Raw genomic sequence first — 26,642 nt, 5'->3', positions numbered from 1 at the left:
AGAAATGTTGTAGAAGATATTTATAGGACAAAACTAAAATTGGACAAGTCCATTAAGAATAATTAGTCTTAAATTTATTTAATTTTGACCAATCAAATTAATAGTAGACATTTATATATATTTTAATATCTACAAATGATTATAATGATTGACCATAATTAAATTTATTTTGACTAATTAAATTAAATATAAACATTTACATTTACCTAAATATATTTTAATGTTTACCTTTTAATAGCAACAATAGCAACAACAACATGCCTTTAGTCTCACTAGGTAGGGCCAATTACATAAATCATTTTTCGTCAATTTATCCGCTCGAGAGCGTTTTTCTCTGTTAGATGAAGAGTTATTAAATTTTTTCTCATTATTTTATATTAAGTTATTCCATGCAAACTTCTACCCTTTTTCATATAAAAAACTAGCACTTTATGATTTGCTCAATTTTAGCAGGGGTTGTAAATCCGTACATGGGCTGGGCCTTCTCTTTCTCTTGTCCCATATTGGGCTTGATTGCTTGCTTGACAAAAAGTGGGCGGAAGTGGGCAAACCAGGTTAGGCTGTTCCGCTGAAGAGGGCAAAGGCTACAATTAAAGACCAAGAAGATAAAATACCAAGTAGTCAACATCTACTAATCTTTAAAAAAAAAAAAAGAAAAAAAAAATTGAGCAAGATTTAGCCCATCTGATTTATTAGCATACTTTTTAAGGACGGCTAGGTATGATTTTTATTTTTATTTTTTTTATCTTTTATTTTTATTACACTATGTTAAAAAGAAATTATAACTTTTTTTTTATTTTATATTATTAGTTATTTACTAATAATCCACGTATACTGTTTTCCACAACGTATTGGAAAGGGGTCCGAAATGCTACCATCCGTGTATGTACTCATGACTTCCTTGAGGATATCTCTCCACGTCATGCTTCCCCCTATGAATTGGGTTGTACAACCCGAAGGTTAGATTTAATCATGGTTGGTTGACCCGGTTAGATCAAAATTTTATATCATATATCCCGTATTTGTAATACGACTGGCCAGCTAATAGCCCTGATCCAGATTTAGGGGGCACAACAACTCTACTATATAACTCAGTTAACTGTCACGTCACACGCTCCACCAGTCCATATGGTTGCACTAACACCACTAGCAACAGTATCGTGCTCAATATCACAACCTATCATTAGGGTTTCCATATCCATCAATCAGGGTTATCATTACCATATACTCGTAATCATTATGCGGTATTGGTATTTCATCATTCACATTTCTATATTCATATTTCAAAATTTCACATTTCAATTCTCACAATTCTGTATTCATATTGTAGAATTTTACATTGCAATATTTACATTTCTCATATTCATATTTCTCATAATCATATTTCTCATATTCACATTTCTCATATTCATATTGCAGAATTAACGTTGCAATATTCACATTTCTCATAACCATTTTTCTCATATTCACATTTCAATATTTTCATTGCAATATTAACATTGCAATGTTCACATTTTCAGTATTCACAACTCATTTCATAATTTCAACGGTATTTCATCAGTTTAATACTTATTTCATCTCATAAATATATATACATATCTCATTTAACGTAATTCAATATTTCTCAAAAAAACCATTTCCATATTTCACGTTTCATCATTTCTTAGAAGATATAAATATTTCAGTACATTTCACTTCCATCATTTTCCACATTTCAAATCCCGTATCTTGATTCACATTTCATAATCTCATATTCTCAGGGTAATCATTTAACCCAGTTTTAAACATTTCTCAATATAAATCATATGTTATACAAATTTTATCTGATATTTATATCATAATAAATTTCAGGTAAAATATCATAATACTATTTTCAAAAAATAACTCAATTAGTATTTCTCAAATCGATTGCAATAATTTATTCCCCTTATCTGGTATACTGACATTTCGCTAAAACACCTAATTTTTATGCCCCTCGGCGTTCGCAACCCAAAAACCTGAAATTCATATTTTTATCAAATTATTCAACTCAACTCCCAGAATAATTTCTATTTAACACTTCCTAGGTTTCAAATACTCCAAATTAGCTTAAAAACTCTAAAATACACCACTTACCTGGTTTTGGGATGGTGCTTCGAAACCTCAACTTGAAAATCTGCTTCGCGTATGTTGCAGAAAATCTTCCTAGGAACCCCGTGGTGGTTTCTAATCATCAATCAGGGATTTAACGGAGCCACAATCGAAGGAAGAAGGAAGAGGGGTTGTGGGCTTGCATGAGAGAGAGAGAGAGAGAGAGAGAGAGAGAGAGAGAGAGAGAGAGAGAGAGAGAGAGAGAGAGAGAGAGCTTTTGTTTTGATTTTTAGAAAATGCCTCGTGGGATCTCCATATAACGCCCACTATAGAGAAAACAGACGTCGATTTTCTATGATCCTTAGAAAATCGTCGCCGATTTTCTATTTAACTGGCCTAGTTTTACCGTTTACCCGTTACCGTTCCACGGTAACTTTCCAAAACCGTCGCCGGTTTTTTGTTCCCTCCAAAAAATCATTGCCAGTTTCCTCCTCTTCCAATCAAAAATCACCTTTTTACAATTTTCTTTTATTATTTTATTTTCCCAGGTCCCTACATTCTCCCCTCCTTATAAAATTCCGTCCTCAAAATTTACCATTTATCACATTTTCATTCTTAAAGAATAATACCACCATTTTATTAATTACCCTCACTTATAGTAGAGGAATACCGTGATTACATAGGGGGTTCTCGGAGATTACAACCATTGAAAGAAAATTCTCCACAAAACCATTCTTATCAAAACCAACATAATACCTATACTATACAAATCTAATTACATAACTTAATCCTGTTTCCCACCGAATAGATGTGGGTATCCTTGGTGCATCTGCTCCTCCAATTCCCAAGAAGCTTCCTCTACTGCATGGTTGCGCCACAGAGCTTTTACCAGTCGTATGCTTTTCGTACGCAATTCTTGTTCTTTCTAATCCAAAATTTGTACTGGCATTTCCTCATAAGACAAAGCATCACTAAGCTCCAGTGTCTCATATCTGATCACATAGGAGGGATCTGTGACGTGTTTGCTCAACATAAAAACATGAAATACGTCGTGAATTCTTGATAAAGCCGGTGGTAACACCAGCCTGTAGGCAACTGGACCCACTCTTTTAAGAATATCGAATGATCCAATATACCTAGGGCTCAGCTTACCCTTTCCCTTAAACCTCATAACTCCTTTTAATGATGCCACCCTTAGAAATACATGATTCCAAGCGTCAAACTCTAACTTTCGTCGGCGAGTATCTGCATAACTCTTCTACCCACTCTGTGCTGTTCTGATCCCGTCCTTGATAAGTTTGATTTTTTCCTGAGTCTGTTGTATCAATTCTGGCACCAATATTTGCCTCTCCCCAATCTCATCCCAGTACATTGGGGATCGGCATCTCCTACCATACAATGCCTCAAATGGTGCCATCCCAATGCTAGGATGATATATGTTATTATACGCAAACTTGACCAGTGGTATAAATCGTAACCAACTGCCTCCAAAGTCGAGCACGCATGCATGTAGCATATCTTCCAATATCTGTATCATCCACTCCGTATGTTCGTCTAGTTAAGAATGAAATGTTGTGCTAAATAACAACTGAGAACCCATGGTCTCTTGTAAACTTTTCTAAAAATGGGATGTGAACCGTAGGTCTCGATCTGAAACTATAGACACAGGAACGCCATGCATTCTGACTATCTCTTGTATATACAACTCTGCTAATCTATTTAAGGAGTAATTAACTTTGACAGGCAGGAAATGGGTAGTCTTTGTAAGTTGATCTATAACTACCCAAATGGCGTCCTGTCCATGTAGTGCCGACAACAAACTTGTGACAAAATCCATCATTATATGCTTTCACTTCCACTTAGGAATATACAGTGGCTGCAATGACCCCGTCGGTCTCTGATTCTCAACTTTCACTTACTGGCACGTCAAACACTGTGCTAAAAATTTAACAATCTCTTTTTTCATTCCACTCCACCAAAAAGACTTTTGAAGATCCCTATACATTTTAGCACTACCAGGATGTACCGTGTACACGGATCGGTGCACTTATTCCAGAATCACTTTCTTAATTTCAGTATCGGAAGGTACATATAACTTGGTACGAAATCTCAAGACCCCATCATCTGAGATACTAAAATCCTTCTCCAGACTATCTTGTACTTTCTCTATAAGCTCTACCAGCTCTGCAACACTCATTTGTGCTACTGTAATTCATTCTTATAAAGTCGGTTACAACACCAGATTGGCAATAGAAGCCTGATGATCACCCTCTACGAGTTCTATCCCCAGTCTCTCCAAATCCGTCTGAACTGGATGTTGTATCGCCACTATAGACACTGATGCACTCACTGATTTTTGGCTTAAGGCATCAACCACCACATTAGCCTTTCCCGAGTGGTAACTGATGGGGCAGTCGTAATCTTTATGCGTGAAAAAGTATTTTAAACTCTTATGATCAGTGAAAATTTCACACCTACCCCCATAAAGATAATTTCTCCAAATCTTTAGTGCGTATACCACCGCTGCCAGCTCTAGATCATAGGTTTGGCAATTTTTTTCATATTCTTTCAACTATCAAGAGGCATAAGCTATCACTCTCCCTCGCTGCATTAGAATACAACCAAGCCCTTTAAGTGATGCATCACTGTAAATCACGAACCTTCTTCACCTGAAGGAATTGTTAACACCGGTGCAGTGATGAGCCACAGCTTCAACTCCTGGAAGCTTTGATCACATTCATCGGTCCATTCAAACTTCACCCATTTCCTGGTCAATCTAGTCATCGAACCCGACAATTTGGAAAAACCATCAACAAACCTGTGGTAGTAACTAGCCAATCCCAGGAAACTTCTAATTTCCTGCACATTTTTTTATCGTATGCAATCTATCACCACCTCAATCTTACTCGGGTATACTAAGATACCACCTCTGGATATTACATGTCCAAGAAAGGTAACTTGCTTAAGCTAGAACTCACACTTCTTAAATTTTGCAAATATTTTCCTTTCCCTCAATACGTGGAGTATTATCCTCAGATGTTCGTCGTGCTCCTCTGAGCTTTTTGAATATACTAGTATGTGGTCGATAAACACTACCACAAACTGATCTAAATACTGGTGGAATACCTGGTTCATCAGATCCATAAACACTACAAGAGCATTTATCAATCCTAACGGCTTAACCAAGAATTCGTAGTGGGCATACCGAGGCCTGAATACTGTCTTTGAAATGTCCTCAGCTCTAACCTTTACTTGATGACATCCAGATCGTAAATCTATCTTTGAGAAAATCTATGTCCCCTATAGTTGGTCAAATAAATCATCAATGTGGGGGAAAAGAGTATTTAATCTTGATAGTTACTTTATTGATTTCTCGGTAGTCGATGCACATTCTCATCAACCCATCTTTCTTTTTCACAAATAATACCAGCGCTCCCCAGGGTGACACATTGAGTCGAAGAAATCCCTTATCCAACAGTTCCTATAACTGGTCCTTCAATTCTTTCAGCTTTGTCGGTACCATTTTGTACGACGCTTTCAAAATCGGTGTTGTCTCTGGTACTATATTAATAGAAAACTCTACCTCTCAATCAGGAGGTAGTAACATCAAGAAAATCCCTCACTATCAGGATATCCTCTAATCTCAACTCCGCTTATGATGTCTCCTTTACACAGGCCACATAACCCTGACAACCCTCTAGTAGCAACCGCCTTGCCTGAATGGTGGATAACAATTGTGGTGGGGTACACACACAAGACCCCACAAATCTATACTTCTATCCCCCTGGAGGTCTGAACACCACCTCCCTCTTATGACAATCTATACTGGCATAGTGACCAGCTAGCCAGTCGATCCCTAGTATCACCTCAAACCCATACATATCAAAGACCACCAAATCATCTAATAAAGACCTCCCCTGAATGCATACTAGATTGTTACTAAGTACTTTATCATATATCCCCATAGCCCTTGTCAGCGTAGCCATTGATAAACTGACACCCAACTGCTGTGTTTCTAACCCACAAAATTTAACAAAACTCTCGGGCGATAAAAGAATGAGTCACCCCTGAATCAAATAAAGCAGTAGTTGTAAATGATAGAATTGAAATTGTACATGTCACAACATCTTTTGTTGCCTTTGCATCACCCGATGTCAGCACGTAGACTCAAGCTGTGGCAATATTCCTCTGTTGTCCGCCTCGAGGTGCCTAATGACCTCATCGGTATGGTTTAGGAACAAACATGGCAACTGACGGTGCATGCCAATCCCTCGCTATATGCCCAGGCTGATAGAACCGATAACACACAATCTCCCTAACCTAGCACTCTCCCGAGTGTCTCCTGTAGCATATGGGACAAGAAGGGGGCATCTGTAATGAACCGAAGAATAATAGCATTTTAATAATAAGAGGGAGAGAAATAGAAACAGAAACAAAAGGAGGCCGTAGACTTCGTCGATGAGAAAATACCGAGCGAGGTTTTTGGCTGCTCTGAATTCATCGACGAATACAGGGTTTCGTTGACGAATTTAATGAAGGACTCATCGATGAGGTGGCGTGTCTCGTCAATGAATCTGATCCTATAAGTAGGAAAAGCTCAGATTTTTATCATAATTTCTAGCTTCCCTCTCTCTCCTCTCTCTCCCTACATCACTCTCTCCTTTCTCTCTTCGATTTTGGCCCTGCCAGTCACCGGATTAAAGATTTGAGGCTACCACGACAATCCCAGTGAAGTTCTCTGCAAGTCTGTCGGAGCTGATCGTGGGGAAAACGAAATAGGATTTCATCCCAAATTCAGGGTAAGGCCTTTTAAGCTATTTTTGGCTTTATGGTAGTTATAAGAAATGATGTAGGCGGAGAAATACTGATATTATGTTCTGGAAAATATTGTTTTCAAAGTGTGTTGTAGGAGGCCTTGCGAGTGTTAGTTTAGTATACCATAAGGGCTTTCCAGTAGTCAGGTAAGGGAAATATGCTATGCTAGGTATTTTAAAATATTATACAGTTTATTAAATGATGAAAATTATGTATTACAGTATCAAGTGGCTTTTGAATATGAATATAGTACAAATATATGTTTTACGATATCTCAGTATTTTGATTTTACGATATTTCAGTACCATGATTTTATGAATCTTAGTACCATGATTATGCAGTTTCAGTATTATGATTATGCAGTTTCAGTATTATGATTATTACAGTTCTCAGTACTACGATGTATGAATTACAGTACAGTTATGCAGCATCATGGTTATTACGATTATTTCAGAATCATGGTAATTCAGATAATTGTATATAGAAATATATTATATAGTATCAGACCCTGTTGGACTTGAAGCTACAGAGCACAATACCGTTGCTACAGATATTATGTTACTTTATGACTACAACCACCTATTTAGATAATACGTGGTAAGGTCGATCACCTACACCCTTGAAGAGATTAGACTCCCCATCTAGATATGGGTTGAGGTGGGCAAATTGACCGATAGAGTATAGTGATTTATTCCTGGTTGGCCAGCCAGGGTAAATCCTGCCTACGGGCCGCACAACCCTGTCATGAGGGGGTAAGTCATGACACACAGATAGTCACAGGGAACAGTTTCAGTTACTATTACGTATGTACGAATTTACAGAAACGGGGACCATACTTATGTACACTAGAAGTACTTTGAATTATATAACCTATAATATTGTTATGTTAAGCAACATGGAAAGGGGTGGTGTATTTTATTACTTGTACTGTACTTTTGTATCCAGTTATTCATGATTACATAAAAATAGATTTTCATAGTATAGTAGCTCATTTGCCACACACTAGTAATAACATATTTCGTCTTACTGAGCGTTGGCTCACCCCAGTGTTGAATCATTTTTCAGGTGGTCCAGGTAGGTGAGCAGACCAGGCTCGCAAATAGAGGGGCTTTAGTGGTGCCCTGTCAGAGAGTGAGTATGTTTTGAAAGAATTTTAGTATACCCTAGCTAGTTGAGGGTGTTTTGGGAAAACAGTGATATGTGTATATTTTGGGAAACATGTAGTACTCTGGTATCGTATGGTATTAGTTTTGTATTGTGTATATATTTTCATATGGTTATGTCTATGTGATTTATGCTTCTCGCTGCTTAGGTTAATGATTGGGTTTTCCCCTAGTATGGTATCAGAGCATGTTAAATATCATGGTATAAAAAAAATTAAAAAAAAACCAATTTAATTAAGAAGGTCGTAACAGCATCTGCCTGCCCTGCACTGCCCGATCTCCTCCTTTCTATCAGCTTAAGTGTCACAAATAAAACTTCTTGCTTATTTGTACACGGCCAAACTGCCAGCATATCTTCTATATCCTAGACCCAGTTCTCAGCCACAAGTGGGTCAGCTCCTCCAAAAAATGATGGAGGCTTCATACGCGTGAACTGCTAAATCGTGCAGCTCTGCTCCCCTGAACCTCTAGTCATCTCAACCACCACCTGTTGGGTGACACTACACTGTACAACATCAAGATCTCCTCCACCCATACTGGAATGTCCTACATCTTCACCTTCAGCCTGTGCACTACTACTCTCTAGATCTATCCTGTAAAGGGTATAAAACCATTTTAGAACTCTATCATCATAACTCACTAACACACCCATCATACTAAAATCCACAAGATATTCTGCTACAGACATTTCTCTTATCATTCTTAATCCCCATTTAAGATTCAATCCTACCACTTAGAAAAAAGTACCGGCGATAGTATCTATGGTTTTCCTGAAATCGTCACTCTAGGAAAAACACAGAAACAACCACAGAACTCATGCCTTTAGGTTGCAAGACAAAACCCTAAATTCTAATCTTATCCTCTAACAACAACTGATTCATATCTCGTCAATATCCATTCCTATACTCTGGTATTGTATTCCGCTATTTACTAAAGTTTGCAAAACCTAGCAACCTAGGCTCTAACACAAAACTGTGATGCCCCAATTTTTCAAACCATTTTTTTCCATATAAATAACATATATACCATATACCGGTCACGTCAACCTCTGATACCACAATACATAACCCGACCCGAAAGTGGGTACCGGCTATACAATCATACTCATATACACAACCCTAACAACGAAAGTCATTTCATATATATATATACATACCACAGCGAATACACATACCAGAGTATCAACCATCCATAAATACAAGTTTACCACAAAACTCTAGGGGAATCAAACCTCTGTAGCTCAAAATACTCACCCTGACTACTCAAGGTATCAGCTCCCCTCTATCTCGGAGCTCTATCACCAGGTTTATCTCAGTTTCTTGAAATACTTAAATGATTGGGTGAGACATATCTCAGTAAGATGGAATAAATTATCTATAGTGTGTGGCAGTATAAGATTCATTATATCATAACATATATTTGTTTCACTAATATTATCTTCTAAGAAAATATACCATTTTCATAATCGTAATCATATAAATATACAACACAAGCTTTCATAAGCTTTTACTTTCATTTCCAAAACCATACACATGCAACCCATAATTACCAGCAAAGTTCCCGAGAATAGAGAAGCTTACCCGCCCATACAAGTAGCTTCCCTTTGCCCTGATATCGTTTGTATCCTAACCCGATTAACTCGGGTTCGGCTACAGCTATTACTTATCAGAGCACTCACCTTACTCAGTAAGCCCTCAGGCAGTGTGTTTTACTTCATTTTAATGATTTATATTATTAACTCATGCTATTTCATTTCTTATTTTCTTTCTTATTTCCATTCTCATTTTATTTCCATTTCCATTTCCATTTCATTTATATTTTCATTTCCTTTTCATTTCCATTTCCATATCTAGCTCATGAGTGTCCCAAGTTACAGATACATATGTGTCTGTACTCATGGCTACCCTGAGGATATCTCTCCACGTCATTCTTACCCATATGAATAGGGTTGTACGGCTCGAAGGTGGATTTGATTGCGGTTGGCCGACCAGGTTAAATCAAAAGTTCATATCATATATCCCGTATATGTAATATGACTGGCTAGCCAATAGTCTTGATCTAGATTTAGGGGGCACAATAACTCTACTATATAACTCAGTCGACTGTTACGCTACACGCTCCACGAGTTCGTGTGGTTGCACAAACACCACTAGCAACGGTAGCATGCTCAATATCACAACCCATCATTAAGGTTTCCTTATCCATCCACCAGGGTTATCATTACCACATACTCGCAATCATTATGCGGTATTGGTATTTCATCATTCACATTTCTATACTCATATTTCAGAGTTTCATATTTCAATTCTCACAATTCAGTATTCATATTGTAGAATTTTACATTACAATATTTACATTTCTCATATTCACATTTCTCATAATCATATTTCTCATATTCAAATTTCTCATATTCATATTACAGAATTAACGTTGCAATATTCACATTTCTCATAACCATTTTTCTTGTATTCAAATTTCAATATTTTCATTGCAGTATTAACATTGCAATGTTCACATTTTCAGTATTCACAACTCATTTTATTATTTCAATAGTATTTCATCAATTCAATTCTCATTTCATCTCATAAATACATATGCATATCTCATTTCACGTAATTCAATATTTCCCAATAAAACATTTTCATATTTCACGTTTCCTCATTTCTTAGAAGATATAAATATTTCAGTACATTTCACTTCCATCATTTTCCACATTTCAAATCTCATATCTCGATTCACATTTCATAATCTCATATTCTCAGGGTAAATTATTTAACCCAGTTTTAAACATTTCTCAATATAAATCATATGCCACACATTTTCATCTGATATTTATATCATAATAAATTTCAGGTAAAATATCATAATACCATTTTCAATAAATAACTCAATCAATATTTTTCAAATCGACTGTAATAATTTATTCCCCTTACCCGTCTTACTGAGATTTCTCTAAAACAGCCAATTTCTATGCCCCTCAACGTTCGCAGGCCAAAAACCTAAAAATCATATTTTTCCCAAATTATTCAACTCAACTCCCAGAATAATTTCCATTTAACACTTCCTAGGTTTTGAATACTCCAAATTAGCTTAAAAACTCTAAAATACACCACTTATCTTAATTTTGGGATGGTGCCCCAAAACCCCAACTTGAAAATCTGCTTAGCGTACGTTGCAGAAAATCTTCCCGGGAACCCTGTGGTGGTTCCTAATCACCAATATGAGTTTTAACGGAGCTGGAATCGAAGGAAGAAGGAAGAGGGGTCGTGGGTTTGCATGAGAGAGAGAGAGAGAGAGAGTTTTTGTTTTGATTTTTAGAAAATGCCTCGCGGGATCTCCATATAACGCCCATTGCAGAGAAAACCATCGCCAATTTTCTCTGACCCTTAGAAAATCTTTGCCGATTTTTTACTTAACTAGCCTATTTTTACCATTTACCCGTTACTGTTTTGCGGTAACTTTCCAAAATTGTCACCAGTTATCTGTTCTCTCCAGAAAATCGTCGCCGATTTCCTCCTCTTCCAGCCAAAAATCACTTTTTCCCATTTTCTTTTATTATTTTATTTTCTCGGGTCTCTACAAATTGGTTCAAGACAATGGGCCATGTGTCCATCTAGAGTGGTGATATGTGGCACTGTTTTTTATTCTTATTTAAAAAAAAAAAAATTCACTGTAGCAAAGTAATGTTAGCATGACGTCACCCTGCCATGTGACATCACCTAGTTCCTCCTCTTTTTTTTTTTAAAAAAAAAATAAAAAATGTTGTAACAGGGTGACATCATTCCACATGGCATCATCCGAGTGCCTTAGGACGTACAAATGACAGGGATTGCTGATGTGGCAGCAATCCAACTATAACGTCCCTCAATTTCTTAATATAAAATACCACATAATAGATAAAGTGGTCAACCCGAACCTGTGGGTAACGGGGATACCTTGTCAAACACAGTGGAATTTCTACGTAGCAGTAAACATAAAATATAAACATCCATCCATAAAGCATAATACCAGAGCTTTCTATATCATTATAATACTGTACTTCTATACATCTTCATATACATCAAAACATCTCTGGGGTCAAACACAAAATAACTCTGACCCTATTACAAAATCTTACCCTCCTCACAGGGTAATCTCACTAGCTCAACGTTGGTCTTGACCCGTCGATCTCCCAGGGATTCCTAAAAAATTAATTAAGTTAGGGGGTGAGACACTTCTCAGTAAGGGAAAATAAACTAAATACAGCTGTGTGGCAACATGAACATTTTATGCAATTATACATATACAATACATTTCATATTTCTGTAAACATTCATCGTCATATAATAAATCATTATATACTTTCATATTTACCAGTAAATCATATCATAAGTAATGTATCTGTTATATTGATAATACTGAAAATATACCAGGATGAATAACTAGCTAGTGTCATGTATTACCCCCCATGACGGGTTGTGCAGCCTGAAGGCGGGACCCGACAATGGCTGGTCGACCACTACCGAGCAAATATGTCTGTAAATACGATGGGCCCGCCACACCTTGGTTCGGACTGCCAGGTGGACGTCCACACTCTACTGAAAGCCACGTCGACTATCCATCTCCCATCCCCTCGTGGGATGTTTAGCACTAATCTGATCATAAACATCTAATCTATAAGCTACGGTATCGAGCCTTTGAACTAAACTAAACTAACATCCTGGTTCTGATAACATATAATACATGATCATACATAACTCATTACGTCCTCGTGCCGAATATATCGTAAATACGGCCTCGTGCCGAATATATCGTAAATACAGCCTCGTGCTGGTAACATAAATACGGCCTTGCGCCGATAACATAAATACAGCCTCGCGCCGACAACATAAATACGGTCTCGTGCCGATAACATAAATATGGTCTCGCGCCAGAATCGTTTCAGGTATTTACATTTTGAAAATAACTCATTTATCATATATTTGTCAAACTTAATATAGCATAACTCGTCTTTTCAAAATACCTGAAAATATGCTTTGCTCGTAAAATCATTCATATCATGATTCACTTCACATAAAATAATGTTCATGCCACACATGTGCCGTTTAAAGTCATACTTCATATTCTAAAATCATCATTTCTGGCATCTCATACTTACATATACATTTTAATCATAATAGTAGTATTTTCCAAACGTACATTTCACATGTGATATACAAATATAGCATATGCTTTTCTGAAAATAAATTTACTCATAATTAATAATAATTTGCATGAAAAATAACTGTTTTAGTTTATTCCCTTACATGGCTACTGAGAAAACCCCTAAAATATCATAGCCTAACCCTTGTAGGATTTCCTACTCAATACCCTGAAACTGAAAAATTCTCAGTATTAAACCTCAGTATTTTCATGCATACATCATTTCCTATAACTATCACAAGACCAAATTTGGTTTAAAAAATCTTACCTCAACTCAGGGATGATTTCCAACTAGCTTTTACCAACGATCAGCTTCGGCAAACTCGTAGAGAACTTCGCTAGGAGTGTCATGGTAGCCTCAAATCTTCAATCCGGCGACTGGCGGTGCCAAAATCGAAGAGAGAGAGAGAGAGAGAGCCGAAGGGGAGAGAGAGGAGAGAGAGTGGAGTGTTAAAAGTGAATAAAAATCAGATTTTTACATATATATAGATAGGGGATTTCATCGATGAGCCCGTCCTTCGTCGAAAAATTCTTATTAATTTCATCGACGAAATTCAGTCTTCGTCGACGGAATTCAGTTGGCACCAAAACCCCTCTCGGTATTTCTTCGTCGACAAAGCCCTGTGTTCGTCGACGAAATTCTTAAAGACTTCATCGATGAAACCCTGTGTTCGTCGAAGAAGTCTACGGCCTCCTTCTGTTTCTGTTTCTATTTCTCTCCCTCTTAATTATTCAAATTCCATTTTTATTCAGGTTGTCACACCAACTCTCCAGAGAAAACACAAATTTGACGATTGAGATTTGGCCACGTCGCTCATAAAATACTATCTCAGATCATGACATGTGTCAATGTATAGAGGTGACACGTGCCCCATTACTATATATATTTAAAAACTGAAAAAAATATCTCATTTTTCATACTCTTTTTTCACTTTTCTTCTCCACTTTCACCATCTCTCTTTCTCTTATCCCTTTCTGCAAATTCTCTCTCTCTCTCTCTCTCTCTCTCTCTCTCTCTCTCTCTCTCTCTCTCTCTCTTGTTCTTCTCTCTATTTCTCTACACTCTCCTTGTTTCTCTCTTCCTCTTAACTCTCCTCAGCATTTGCTCTTTCTCTCCTTTCTCCTACATTCTTTCTTCCTCTCAACTCATTTTGTTCTCTCGCCCATTTTTCTTCTTCTCACTCTTTCTTTCTTTCTCCTTTTTTTTTTCCTCACTCGTTCTTATTTTTCTCTCTGTCTTTCTCTTTCCCTCTCTCATTTTCTCTTTTTTCTTTCTCTGCGTTCACTTTTCTTTCTTAGATTTTCATTCCTCACTCATCACCTTTGTTTTCCTTTTTATTTGTAGGTTTTGGAAGCCTCGAGGAAATTACGATTGTCTCTCATAGTCAGATTGAAGAGAAAACCATTCAATAAGTATATTTTCCTTTGCTTATTTTTATTTGATTTGGTGAAATTTTCCTTGCAATTTTCTTAGCATCCAAACAAATTTGGTTAACCCTAATTAACTTTAGTTAAATTAAGGGTGTTTGGGTCGAGAACTTGAAATAAGTTTGTTTGGGGCTAGGGGCTTTGGTTCTAAACACGTAGGCTTTGGCTCTCAGTTAACTAATGGGTTAAGGCCTGTGTTGTTGAATTTGAACTCAGCCAGGGCTTAGACCTTTAGGCTTGAGAGAAAATCTGAGCCCAGTCCAATATGTGGACTAAGGCTTTTGAGTCTTGGGCTTTTGAATTTAAATTTTTGGCTCAAGCCCAATGTTGGGCCGAAGATTTGGGTTTGAACATGTGGGCTCAGCCCACTATTGAATTTGGTTTTATGTTTGGGCTGCAACCCACTGTTGGGCTTGGTTGAATATTTGGGTTGTAGCCCACTATTGGGCCTAGTTTTACTTATATAGATTTGGGCTTAATCTCACTGTTAGGCTTGAACTCTAGTATTAATGGACCTAGACCCAAATTGGACCTGGGTCTCGGGTCTGTGGATCCACCGGTCACATGAGTTGGGTCAACCTGGGTTCAGTGAACTGCGTTAATGAACCTGGATTAATGGGTTAGATCCACCAATCGGATCTGGCTCATTGGTTCATTTTCAGAGCATTTTTCCTTTACTTAATAGAATATGGAATATATATATATATATTACTTACCTTTAGTCTTCAACTCCTCCAATCTTCAAATCTCCTTTTAATCTTGTTTGCAATTTTTGTTCTGAATTGTAGCCTTAAAAACCTTGTAAAAGCTTGTGACCCTACAACTCGAACTCTTTGCAATTTCTTCCAAAATTTTGGATTTAGCCCCTAATTAGAATTTTCTCTGATCTTTTACCAAAACTTGCTAGATTGACTTTCTCTATATGAATGTAGCTGTGCGGGTCTATCACTGTGTAAATCTCATCATGTGTCTTTCACTTTTGATTGCTCAATTAAATTTTAAAGCAAATTACCAATCAAAATTCAATTCTAAATTAAATTGTCAATCACCTCTTTTTGATTTTTGCACATGTTTAATTTTTTTTTTCTCTTTTTTGCAGGCTTAAATTGCTGGCTGAAAATTGTTGGTTCACTTCTCATTTATCTTTTTTTTTTTTTTCATTTTTTATTTTATTTTATTTACAATTTATTTTCATTTTCCCTGTATGTTTTTTTTTTAATTTTATGAAATAAAATTTTGCTTTGGTTTTGTTAGTTCAACTCCGAACAATTTGGGGTGTCTACACTCTTAGATTCTCTCTTTTAAAAATTTAAAAATATTAAGGGAAATGTATGATTTAAAAAAAATATTTTTATGTTTGATTATGAAGAAAATTTTAAAAAGATATATACTAAATCAATAAATAGAAATATAATTTTATCCATAGTTGAAATTGATTTTTCTTAAATTTAATTATGTTATAAATTTTTCATTTTTAATAATTTTTAATATAGAGAAAAAATGTAATGAAAAATAAATTTTCTCTTTAATGTTTAATATTAAAAATGTTGTTTAATATAAATTATAATAATTAATTTTATTCAAATATTCTATAATAATACAAATTTTGAACCATTAGTTTAGTCTGCAACTTACACCACCTCCTCTCTCTATTGGTATTGCGTCAGCCGACCCCTCATGTATGGGCCTCGCTTGGCAGCCTCCTATTTATCTGCTTTAGTTCCCGCTCTCCCTTGTTTTTGCATAGTGTCACGGACCCCCAAAATGGGACTCAAGCAAGGGCCGTGTGGCACTCGTTGAGAGCTCTCCCTCTACAAGTCAGCCAACTCTCACACGTTCAAGCCTGCAAGCACGAGCACCAGGTGAGTCTCAATACTCAAGGAAAACAAGAAACAATAGGATTTCACATGAGCAATATATTCTTATACACCGAATAAGACTATAACAATCAGAGACATCATAATCCAAGGCAACATAACACCACAATGAAAAGAACTACTTGTATTATTCATCTACAAGAGAATCACCATACAAGCGATAACACAGATATTCATATATTCATTCCAAATCACTGAAGAATACAATTATAGTAGTATCTCACTCCCCCATTTTCCCCATTACATTGTCACACCCTAACATCCTCCCCCACTCAATTTATCGACGTCCTCGTTGATGTGTTGTAGACGGCCTTCTCACTCTTCTGATGTCGATGTAGATGTCGTTGACTACGAATTTCTGAAATCTTCAATCTTCTGTATGGCATGCTGAAGGTTGTCTACTGTTTCCCAACTATTCTCTTCTTCCCCCAGTCCTAAGCACTGAACCAGAAATTGTTGTTGTTGACGACCTTCTAGATTGACGACTCTGTCTGCAATGATCTCCTGGACTTCTTTGGTGACAGGATGCCTTCTGGAAATTGTTGATCTCCTTAATTTTTGTCGGTGCGGATCTGCTTCATCTGTGTGGAATGGCTTTAAATTGCTTACATGAAACACGGGATGAACTGGACGTCTGTGGCTTTTCATCCACTCGGGTTGCTCAAGCCGATAAGATGCATGTCCCACCTTTTCGATTACTCTGATTGGACCTTCGTAACGACGTAACAGCCTTTTATCCTTGCCACGAAGAAAGCGAAATGTCTCCAGTGGCACTTTTACAAGAACCAGATCTCCAAATTCAAATTGTTGTGGTCGTCTCCCTTTGTCAGCCCATTTCTTCATGCGCTTGGATGCTTTTTCTAACTGAGCTCGGGTGACTTCGATGTTTTGCAACCAATTTTTCGTGAATTGGTAGGCTTTTGGGCAATTTCCTTTGTATGGACCATCCAGAGTGTGTGGAAGAGTCGGTTGTTGACCTGTCACAATCTCAAAAGGGCTTTTATTAGTTGCAGAAGATTTCATAGAGTTAAAACAGAATTGTGCCGTGTCTAGTAAAATAACCCAATTCTTCTGATTGGAGTGAACAAAATGTCGCAAGTATTCTTCCAGCATCCCATTAAAACGTTCAGTTTGACCATCTGTCTGTGGGTGATAGCTCGTGGAAAGATTAAGGTTTGAACCCATCAAGCGAAAGAGTTCACCCCAAAATCCCCCCGTGAATCTAACATCCCTATCACTAATTAAGCTTTCTGGAACACCCCAATATTTCACCACATGCTTGAAGAATAACTGAGCTGTCTTCTCTGCTGAACACGGCTTCGAGACTGGTACGAAAGTTGCATACTTTGAGAACCGGTCAATCACCACCAAAATTGTGTCAAACTCCTCTACTTTTGGCAACAAGGAAATAAAATCCAAAGAGACACTCTCCCATGGCCTAGTAGGAACTAGCAATGGCTCCAATAAACCTGAGGTCTTCTTTCTTTCTACCTTGTCTTGTTGACAGATCAAGCACGTTTTAGTATAACTCATCACATCATCTTGCATATTTGGCCAATAGTACCACTGTGTAATCAAAGCATGAGTTCTTCGCCATCCCGGATGACCAGCCCACAACGTATCATGACACTCTTTCAGTAAGGTTTTCCTCAAGTTTCCAGCTTTAGGCACATAGACTCTCCTGCCTTTAGTCATTATCAGTCCATCTTCTACCCAGAATTGTCGTGTCTTCCCTTCGTCTATTAGTTTGCTTAGTGACTGCGCCTGCTGGTCTGTACTTAAATGTTCCTTGATAAGATTCTTCAAAGGTAGCGCCACCCTACTAGTTGATAGATGACTAATGATTTTCAATGCTGCCAATTCAGTTTTTCTACTTAAAGCGTCGGCCACTTCATTCGTCTTTCCCACTTTATATTCAAAAGCAAAATCAAATTCAGCTAGCTTCTCCTGCCAACGGGCTTGTTTTGACGTTAGTCCAGGTTGTGACAAAAAATGAGTAACTGCTACATTATCGGTTTTTACCACAAATTTGGACCCCAAAAGATAGTGCCTCCACACCCGAAGACAATGTACCACTGCGAGAAGCTCCTTTTCTTGTGCTGTATAGTTCCGTTCGGCACCCGACAATTTTCTACTTTCAAAAGCAACTGGATGCCCGTCCTGCAAGAGAACTCCCCCTAATGCAAAGTCTGAGGCATCTACTTGCACTTCAAACGGTTTTGTCACATCAGGAAAGATTAGCACAGGATCTCCTACAATCTTTTCCTTTAATTCAACAAATGCTGATTGGCACTCTTCTGACCACCCCCTTAGTACCCCCTTCCTCAATAAATTCATTAACAATTCAACTCTTCTAGAGTACCCCTCTATAAACTTTCAGTAGTAGTTGGCTAGACCCAAGAAAGATCGCAGTTCTCTAACGGATGTAGGTGCTCGCCACTCCTTGATAGTTTTTACTTTAGCTGAATCCATCCGAATCTGGCCCTCCTCAATGATATGCCCCAAGAATTTAATACGCTTTTGAGCGAAAGCACACTTCTCCCCTTTTACATATAACTGATTTTCTTTGAGTTTTTGAAAAACCTTTCGAAGATGATCTTTATGTTCTTCTAAGGATGCGCTGAAAACCAGTATGTCATCAAGGTAAACAACCACAAACTGATCAAAGTAGTCTCGAAAAACCTGATTCATTAGAGAACAAAAGGTAGCGGGTGCATTTGTTAGCCCAAAAGGCATAACAAGGAATTCAAATGCTCCATACCGTGTGACACAAGTGGTCTTCGGTTCATCTCCCTCAACAATGCGCACTTGATGATATCCCGACCTCAAGTCCAGTTTCGTGAAATATCTAGCTGTACTTAACTGGTCAAAAATATCAGCAATCAGTGGAATAGGATACTTGTTGCGCACGATCACCTTATTAAGAGCCCGATAATCTATACACAAGCGCAAACTACCATCTTGTTTCTTCTGAAATAACACTGGGGCCCCAAAAGGTGCTTTTGAAGGCCGGATGAACCCTGCTGCAATAAGATCATTCAGTTGCCTTCTAAGTTCAGCTAACTCAGGCGGCGCCATTCGATAAGGGGCACGTGCTGGCGGCTTTACTCCTGGCAAAAGTTCAATTTCGTGGTCAATCTGTCGTCGAGGTGGTAAAACCCTGGGTAGCTGTTCCGGGATCATCTCCTTGAACTTTTCTAAAACTTCCTTAATCTCAAGTGGATATTTCCCTACTTCTGCATCTTCTGAGACTATTGGTAGAACCACGAAAGAAGATTCTCCCCTTTTTACTCCCTTTTTGAATTGGAGGGCTGAGAGCAACTTCCTCTCATCAAAATTGTTGTAGGCTGCGGGGACCGCACAAGGTGCACTTCCCATTATCACAAGACAATCCGCAGCTGGGATCGGCATTGAGCGTGTCACTTTAAGAAAATCCATCCCCAATACCACATCAAAGTCGTCAAGGGGTGCCACAGTGAAATCAACTGTTCCAGACCATGATCCCATTTGGCATGCCACTTTAGGTACCACCCCCACCGTGGTTAATGCTGGAGAATTCACTGCTTTTATCTTGCCCACATCTTTATCTACTTGCAATTCTAACCGTTGAGCTTCAGAATCAGCAATGAAATTATGGGTGGCCCCTGTATCAATCATGGCCCTGATTTTCTTTCCATTCAAAAGTAGATCCACATACATTAGTCCCTTCTCCTGAGACTTGTTGTGAATTACTTGACGCTCTAATGCCCCCAAAAATCTCAAGGCTCCCACCATATTTGGTTGTTCTTCTGGAATTGCTGTCGAGGTTTCGGTTTCCCCTCGAAGGGCCTTCATAGCATTCAAAGCCTTACGATCGGGGCACTCCGCCACTCGATGTGGTCCACTGCAAAGAAAACAAGAGATCGGTCGACGCTCTCCACCCCCTGTTCGTCCGCCCCTCCACTCCCTATTCATGGGCGCTCTTTTATCTTTCCAAGAACTATTTGTCTCCTTATCCCTTCCCCCATTTGTGGGCTTATACACTTTGTTGGGACGGGAATCATTATTGGCGGATGTAGGGAAATTTCGCTTCCCAGAAGTATCTGAAAAATCATCCAACCGTTCAGCAGCAGCGAGGGCAGAAGAGAGATCACCAGCACCTTGCCGACGTATTTCATTTCTTGGCCATGTCTTCAAACCCCGAAGAAAATGAATCAGTTTATCCGATTCAGTCATGTCTACAATGTCCAACATCAAGGCTTGGTATTCCCTTACATAACACCTTAACGAGCCCATCTGTTGCAATTCCATTACTTTACACTTTGCTATATACTCCACATTTTCTGGATAGAATTGGGCCTTCAACGCCTGTTTCAACCCCTCCCATGTGTTAATGACACATCTATTGTGCTGAATATCATTCCATTTAGTTCTCCACCACAATTTTGCATCCCCAACCAGGTATACCGTTGCCATATTGACCCGGTCCACTTCTAAATCCACTCGGGAGCACGTGAAGTAGTGTTCCATATCAAAGAAGAAATTGTCTAGCTCCTTTGCATCTCGTGTACCCTCAAAACTTTTAGGTTCCGATACCTTCCATCGAGAAGTCTCATTTGGATGTGCAACTGGCCATTGGGCTAACTGTGCCACTGCATTCACTTTCGTAGTGATCTCTTGTAAATCCCTCTGGACTTGGACCACCGCACTTTGGACATTGCCCATCTCCTTCAAATCTCCCTTCAAAGCAGTAATGGACACTTTAACATCTTCTGTAAGGAAATCAAGATTATCCGTTAGCTCCCGTAAGGAGGCCTCAAGCTCTATTGGCTCTCCCCGTTGGGACGAAAGAGATGGCAATATGCCCTCAATATGTTGTAGCCTACTCTCAAAGGCTTCCAACTGCTCGATACTCTTCTGGAAGGCCTCAAGCTCTCTTGGCCGTTTCTCCAGGGATTTCACACTTGGAATGAATTTTTCAAGTTCCTCAAGTCTCTCTACGACTTTTGATACCCCATAGAGATTTTCTCTAGGGTTTTCTTCGGCGGCCTCAAGCTCTATTGACCCGCCTTTCTCTTATCAATGTTGCCACCAACCCTTGGAGGTCACCGCACGTTGTTTCCAGGGTTGCGAGTTTTGTCTCAAGCACCTCAATGCGCTTCACTCTTCCTGACTTATTTCTCCTAATCCCACGCATGGTGCTCGCACACACTGTGCTCTGATACCAACTGTCACGGACCCCCAAAATGGGACTCAAGCAAGGGCCGTGTGGCACTCGTTGAGAGCTCTCCCTCGACAAGTCAGCCAACTCTCACACGTTCAAGCCTGCAAGCACGAGCACCAGGTGAGTCTCAATACTCAAGGAAAACAAGAAACAATAGGATTTCACATGAGCAATATATTCTTATACACCGAATAAGACTATAACAATCAGAGACATCATAATCCAAGGCAACAGAACACCACAATGAAAAGAACTACTTGTATTATTCATCTACAAGAGAATCACCATACAAGCGATAACACAGATATTCATATATTCATTCCAAATCCCTGAAGAATACAATTATAGTAGTATCTCACTCCCCCATTTTCCCCATTACATTGTCACACCCTAACACATAGCATTATCATTATTACTATAAAATATACTAATAAAATTAATTATTATAATTTATATTAAACAACATTTCTACATATTAAATATTGAAATTGCCCATCTAATTTAAGAGAATAAATCCTCTATTATTGTGAAATGATATTATTAATTTATTAATTAGTCCAAATTGATATAATTATTCAAATATTATATATTAATAAATATATGAATACATATAACTAAATTATTATTCATATAACTTACCAGCACAGTAGTGGGATCGGCGAAGTACCTTCTACATCTACGTAAAGGTTTTGAAGAAACAAGACATGTATTGATTGGTAATTTTATTAATTTAGTCTTCCCCCTTTCAACTTTTATAATGTTCTAATTAGTCGAGTCTCAATAAATCTAGTTAAGATTTATACGACCTTTAGAGAAATTGGTATTAGTGCCTAGAGATCCATTGGAGCAACATGATGCTTCATGGACAATAAGAAAGGGTTATATTATTAGAAAGTTACAACTAAATCTCGTATCAAATTTTATGAGACTCTAATTGAAGAAGTGTCGTTAGAAAAGTATTTTAAACTACCTTCTTATAAAACTAATTTTGAGTCAAGTCCTATAGTAATTGACCTAAAGAGAGTTAAAGCACGATTAGAAATTTTCTTGAAAGAGATTGAAGAACAGATATGTCTCTCTCAATCCAGAATTAGGCTGTGCGAGTGGCAGTTAGAACAGCTTCACATAACTTAAGATAAAGAATCTGACGGTCAAGATCATATTTTTCTACAAAGATGAGTGATATAAAATCTATCACAAATAAGATAAAAGAGTTCGCAAAGGGTTATGATGATAAAATAAGAGAGCTTAGTAGGATTGAAGATCCACAAGCATCTCAGGTTTGTAGTAGCATATCAAGAAGATATACTGCTAAAGACTATGAAGAGGTGCATAGTGCCCTCATGGAATAAATGGAACAAAAGTTTAATTAAGCATAATTGAGGATATTCAGAGATCTTAGAAAGAGCTGAATAAACTATTATTAAAAGAAATTTGGATAGAGGATGATGTAGCTAAAATACAAGAGAAGGTCAATAAACGGCTAGAAGAGGTAGAACACCTTAATGCCAAAAAATTGGCACGAGCAGAAGCTATCATAGTAGAATCCAGAAGGAAATTTTCTCCGAGAGAATCCTCAGGAGCAGGACCCTCCAGACCAAGAAGGTGAGTAGATCTTCCAAAATTCTCTTCTTGGGATGCAAAGCCAGTATGGCAACCCCTAACACTAGAACCAAACCCATGGGGAGCGAAATAAGTTATCTTTTAAAAAAATGCTCCAAACAACAAGACAACCAGAAACGGTTCTTGATTATTCGGGAAGAATTCAGGAAGAATTCAAACCCAATAAAAGTATTCCAGAAGAAGTACCCCAGAATGGGACGATATTAAGGCTTGATTGCGAAAGGAATCCAGCAACAGCCATTGATTATTGGGCAATGGATATTAGATTCAATATCCTTAACCATAGCATAGAAACTTGGACGGTAGAGTGGGCATATAAGTTCACAGTATCTTCTTTAAGGGGTAATGCCGAAAATTTTTGGGAAATATTGTAGAGAAACTCATATGTGAGTGCAATAATCCTAAATATGATTCGTACCCTAGATAAGGTCATATCTATTATTGCGAATTTCTTCAAACAAGAGTTTACTGGATATTCCTTAATAGATAGAGGAGAAGAGTTGGTCGAAAAAGTCACGATGGCTATCACAAAAAATTCAAAATTGTGATATGTGTTATTTCGAAGAATACCTTTGTGAGTTTCAACACTGGTATTATCAACTAGGACCTTCGGACCAAGCATATGCCAAATAAGTTTTTGTGCAAAAACTACTAGGCAGTTGTCCAGGATTAGTAGTTCAAGCAATAAAATAGAGACTTGAGAGAGATACAAAAGTATCAGATACTCTCGGAGTCACAGTTGAGACAGTAAGACAGATGATAAAGCTTTACTGTATGCAAAGGCATGTCTTACAAGACGTAAGAAGTATGCCATATATGAATCTAGCATGTTGTCCCATGATAAGTGGGATTGCGGGAAGACATGGATGTGATCAGAGGACGGTAAAAGACTCAGAAGTTATGGAGTCAAGTTGTTCAGGAGGTCAATGCCATAAAAAGAAACCAAGAAAGAAATCTTGTAAAAGATTTGGTAAAAGCAGTAGTTCAAGAAGAGAACCCAAAGCTCTAGGAAAGAGATATCTTAGACCTAATAGGGTCAGGAAAGATGCTAGCGAATCTTTCAAGAAAATATATGGAAAATATCCTAAATGCCCACAAGGAAAATCTTTTTCAGAATGTAATTGTTGCTAGTTTTGTGGCAAAAAGGGTCACAAAGCTAATGGCTGCCCAGAAACAAAGAAGAGAAAAGGTAGCCTTAAGAGCATCTTGATGGAAAACTCTCTAGAGCTTCTATATGAGCCTATTTGGGGAGAAGAAATAGATTCAGGCGATGATAATGTCTATTCTATTTTTTTAGAATATTAAGAAACCGAAGGAGAAGATTTAGAGGAAGAAATCCTAGAACAATCTCCTTTCCATCTGAAGCTAAGCCAGTTGAGGTTAGCAATGATGAAGCCAACGGAAAATGTACCCGATCTAGTTTCATTAGTAGAATTAGGAGAAGCTTTAGTACATTTTGCAGAAACGAAAATCCCTTGTTGGAATTGATGTATTCTTTTATGACTTCTCGTAAGATGACATGCAATCAACACAAAATACATATGATTCATAAAAAAATATAACACAAAATATACAGTATGAATCATTATATGAAATATTCAATAGGATAGAAGGAGGATAGATATATCTATATGTTTTACTCCTTTTTAGTCGTTTAAGCTTAGAGTTGTGTTCATCTCTCTCTTGGTTTTTCATACCTCAACTGGTTCTCAAAATCCTTAGCATTCAAAGATCATAAACTATGTAAAGCATTAGTGACTAAGGCACAGAAAAACATGCATGGCACTCAAATGAAATGCATTAAAACGGTGACAAGCTTTTTCGGGTTTGGGAAACTTTGCATTTAAAATCATTTTCAATAGGATATGAAAATTTTTGATAAACTCTTTCCAAATCCTCCATTCATTTTATTTTACAAAAATCATTTTCAATAAAATCTAAGCAATGAAAGCAGTGGAGGAGTTGCAAAGGGTTGACCCTCAAAATAGAGATACATCGAAAAATGAGTCGTTGCAATCTTTATACAAATGCGATTAAGCTTATTGCGACCAAACTCTGATATCAATTGTTGGAATTGGTGTGATCCCAAGAGGGGAGTGAATTGGGTATTAAAAAAAACTTCTCCTAGGTTTGGTCCAAATCAGCAGTAGTATAACACAAACTAGGACGTCTATGCAAATTCCAATAACCCAACAAAATATAACTGAGCAGATAATCAAAGTAAGTATAGCAGGCTCAGTTTATCCCAATCATTCACAATATTAAAAACATAAAAATTCAAGTGCTCAAATTAAAAATGCAGAAATTAAAAGCAGGCACGAGACATGTTATTGGTGTTCGGCCAATTGTGCTTACAACCCCACCTCAGCTCGCTAGCTCGATGATTACCACTATTGCTCACTTAACGGGTGGAGCGACACCGTTTACAACTAGGTCAAATTATTAGGGTTGACCTCAACCTTTACAAGTTTTCTTTACGGGGCGGAGAAGGCCCTAGGTCAAATTCACAGGGTTGACCTCAACCTTTACAAACTCTCCTTATGGGGCGGAGAAGGCCTTAGCGATCCTTATGAGCTAGATCAATGTCCCCTCAGGCCATGCCTGTAATACAACAATGAGTACAAATTTTTGTGTACAAATGAAGGTGCTTCTAATATAAACAAATTTGTACTGATATGCACAAACAATAATCAATGCACTTTCATATGATAGATCTATAAGTTCAGTGAAGATATGTGAACCTACTCTCAAGATATTGTCAATATGCAATCAAAGTGTGAAAGTGTGTTATAACAATATCTTTGAAACAATGTATATCAATATATCAATCACAAATAAACTTTCAAAGATTTTCAAGAGAAAGATCAAATATCTCAAAATAATTTTCAAAAACTTTAAGCACAAGAGATATTTTATAAACCAAGCTTGTCAAAAATATTTGCTTCACAACACAAGACAAGCTTGAGAATCTTGCAATCAAAATGAAAAGACTCACAAGCTAGCAAGATTTTCCCCACACAATAAATTTATGAACTAAATCTATGGAGAAATTTTTTTGTTTAACTCTCTTTTATAAAATCTACAATCAATACAACAATGAGAGTTTAAGCAATATAGGATGATTTAAAATACTCTCACTCAACTAGGTTTTGCAAAAGAATGATCAAAGAATGAGTATTTGACTTTGAGTATGAAGAAAGAGGTCTAAAAAATTCAGAGGATATTTTCTTAATCAAACCCCTTAATCTTAACTTAATCTTTGCAAATGAACTCATATTTATA

This window comes from Malania oleifera, chromosome 11, assembly GCF_029873635.1.
Source record: "Malania oleifera isolate guangnan ecotype guangnan chromosome 11, ASM2987363v1, whole genome shotgun sequence".
Classification (NCBI taxonomy): domain Eukaryota; kingdom Viridiplantae; phylum Streptophyta; class Magnoliopsida; order Santalales; family Ximeniaceae; genus Malania; species Malania oleifera.
This window is presented reverse-complemented; position numbering follows the sequence as displayed.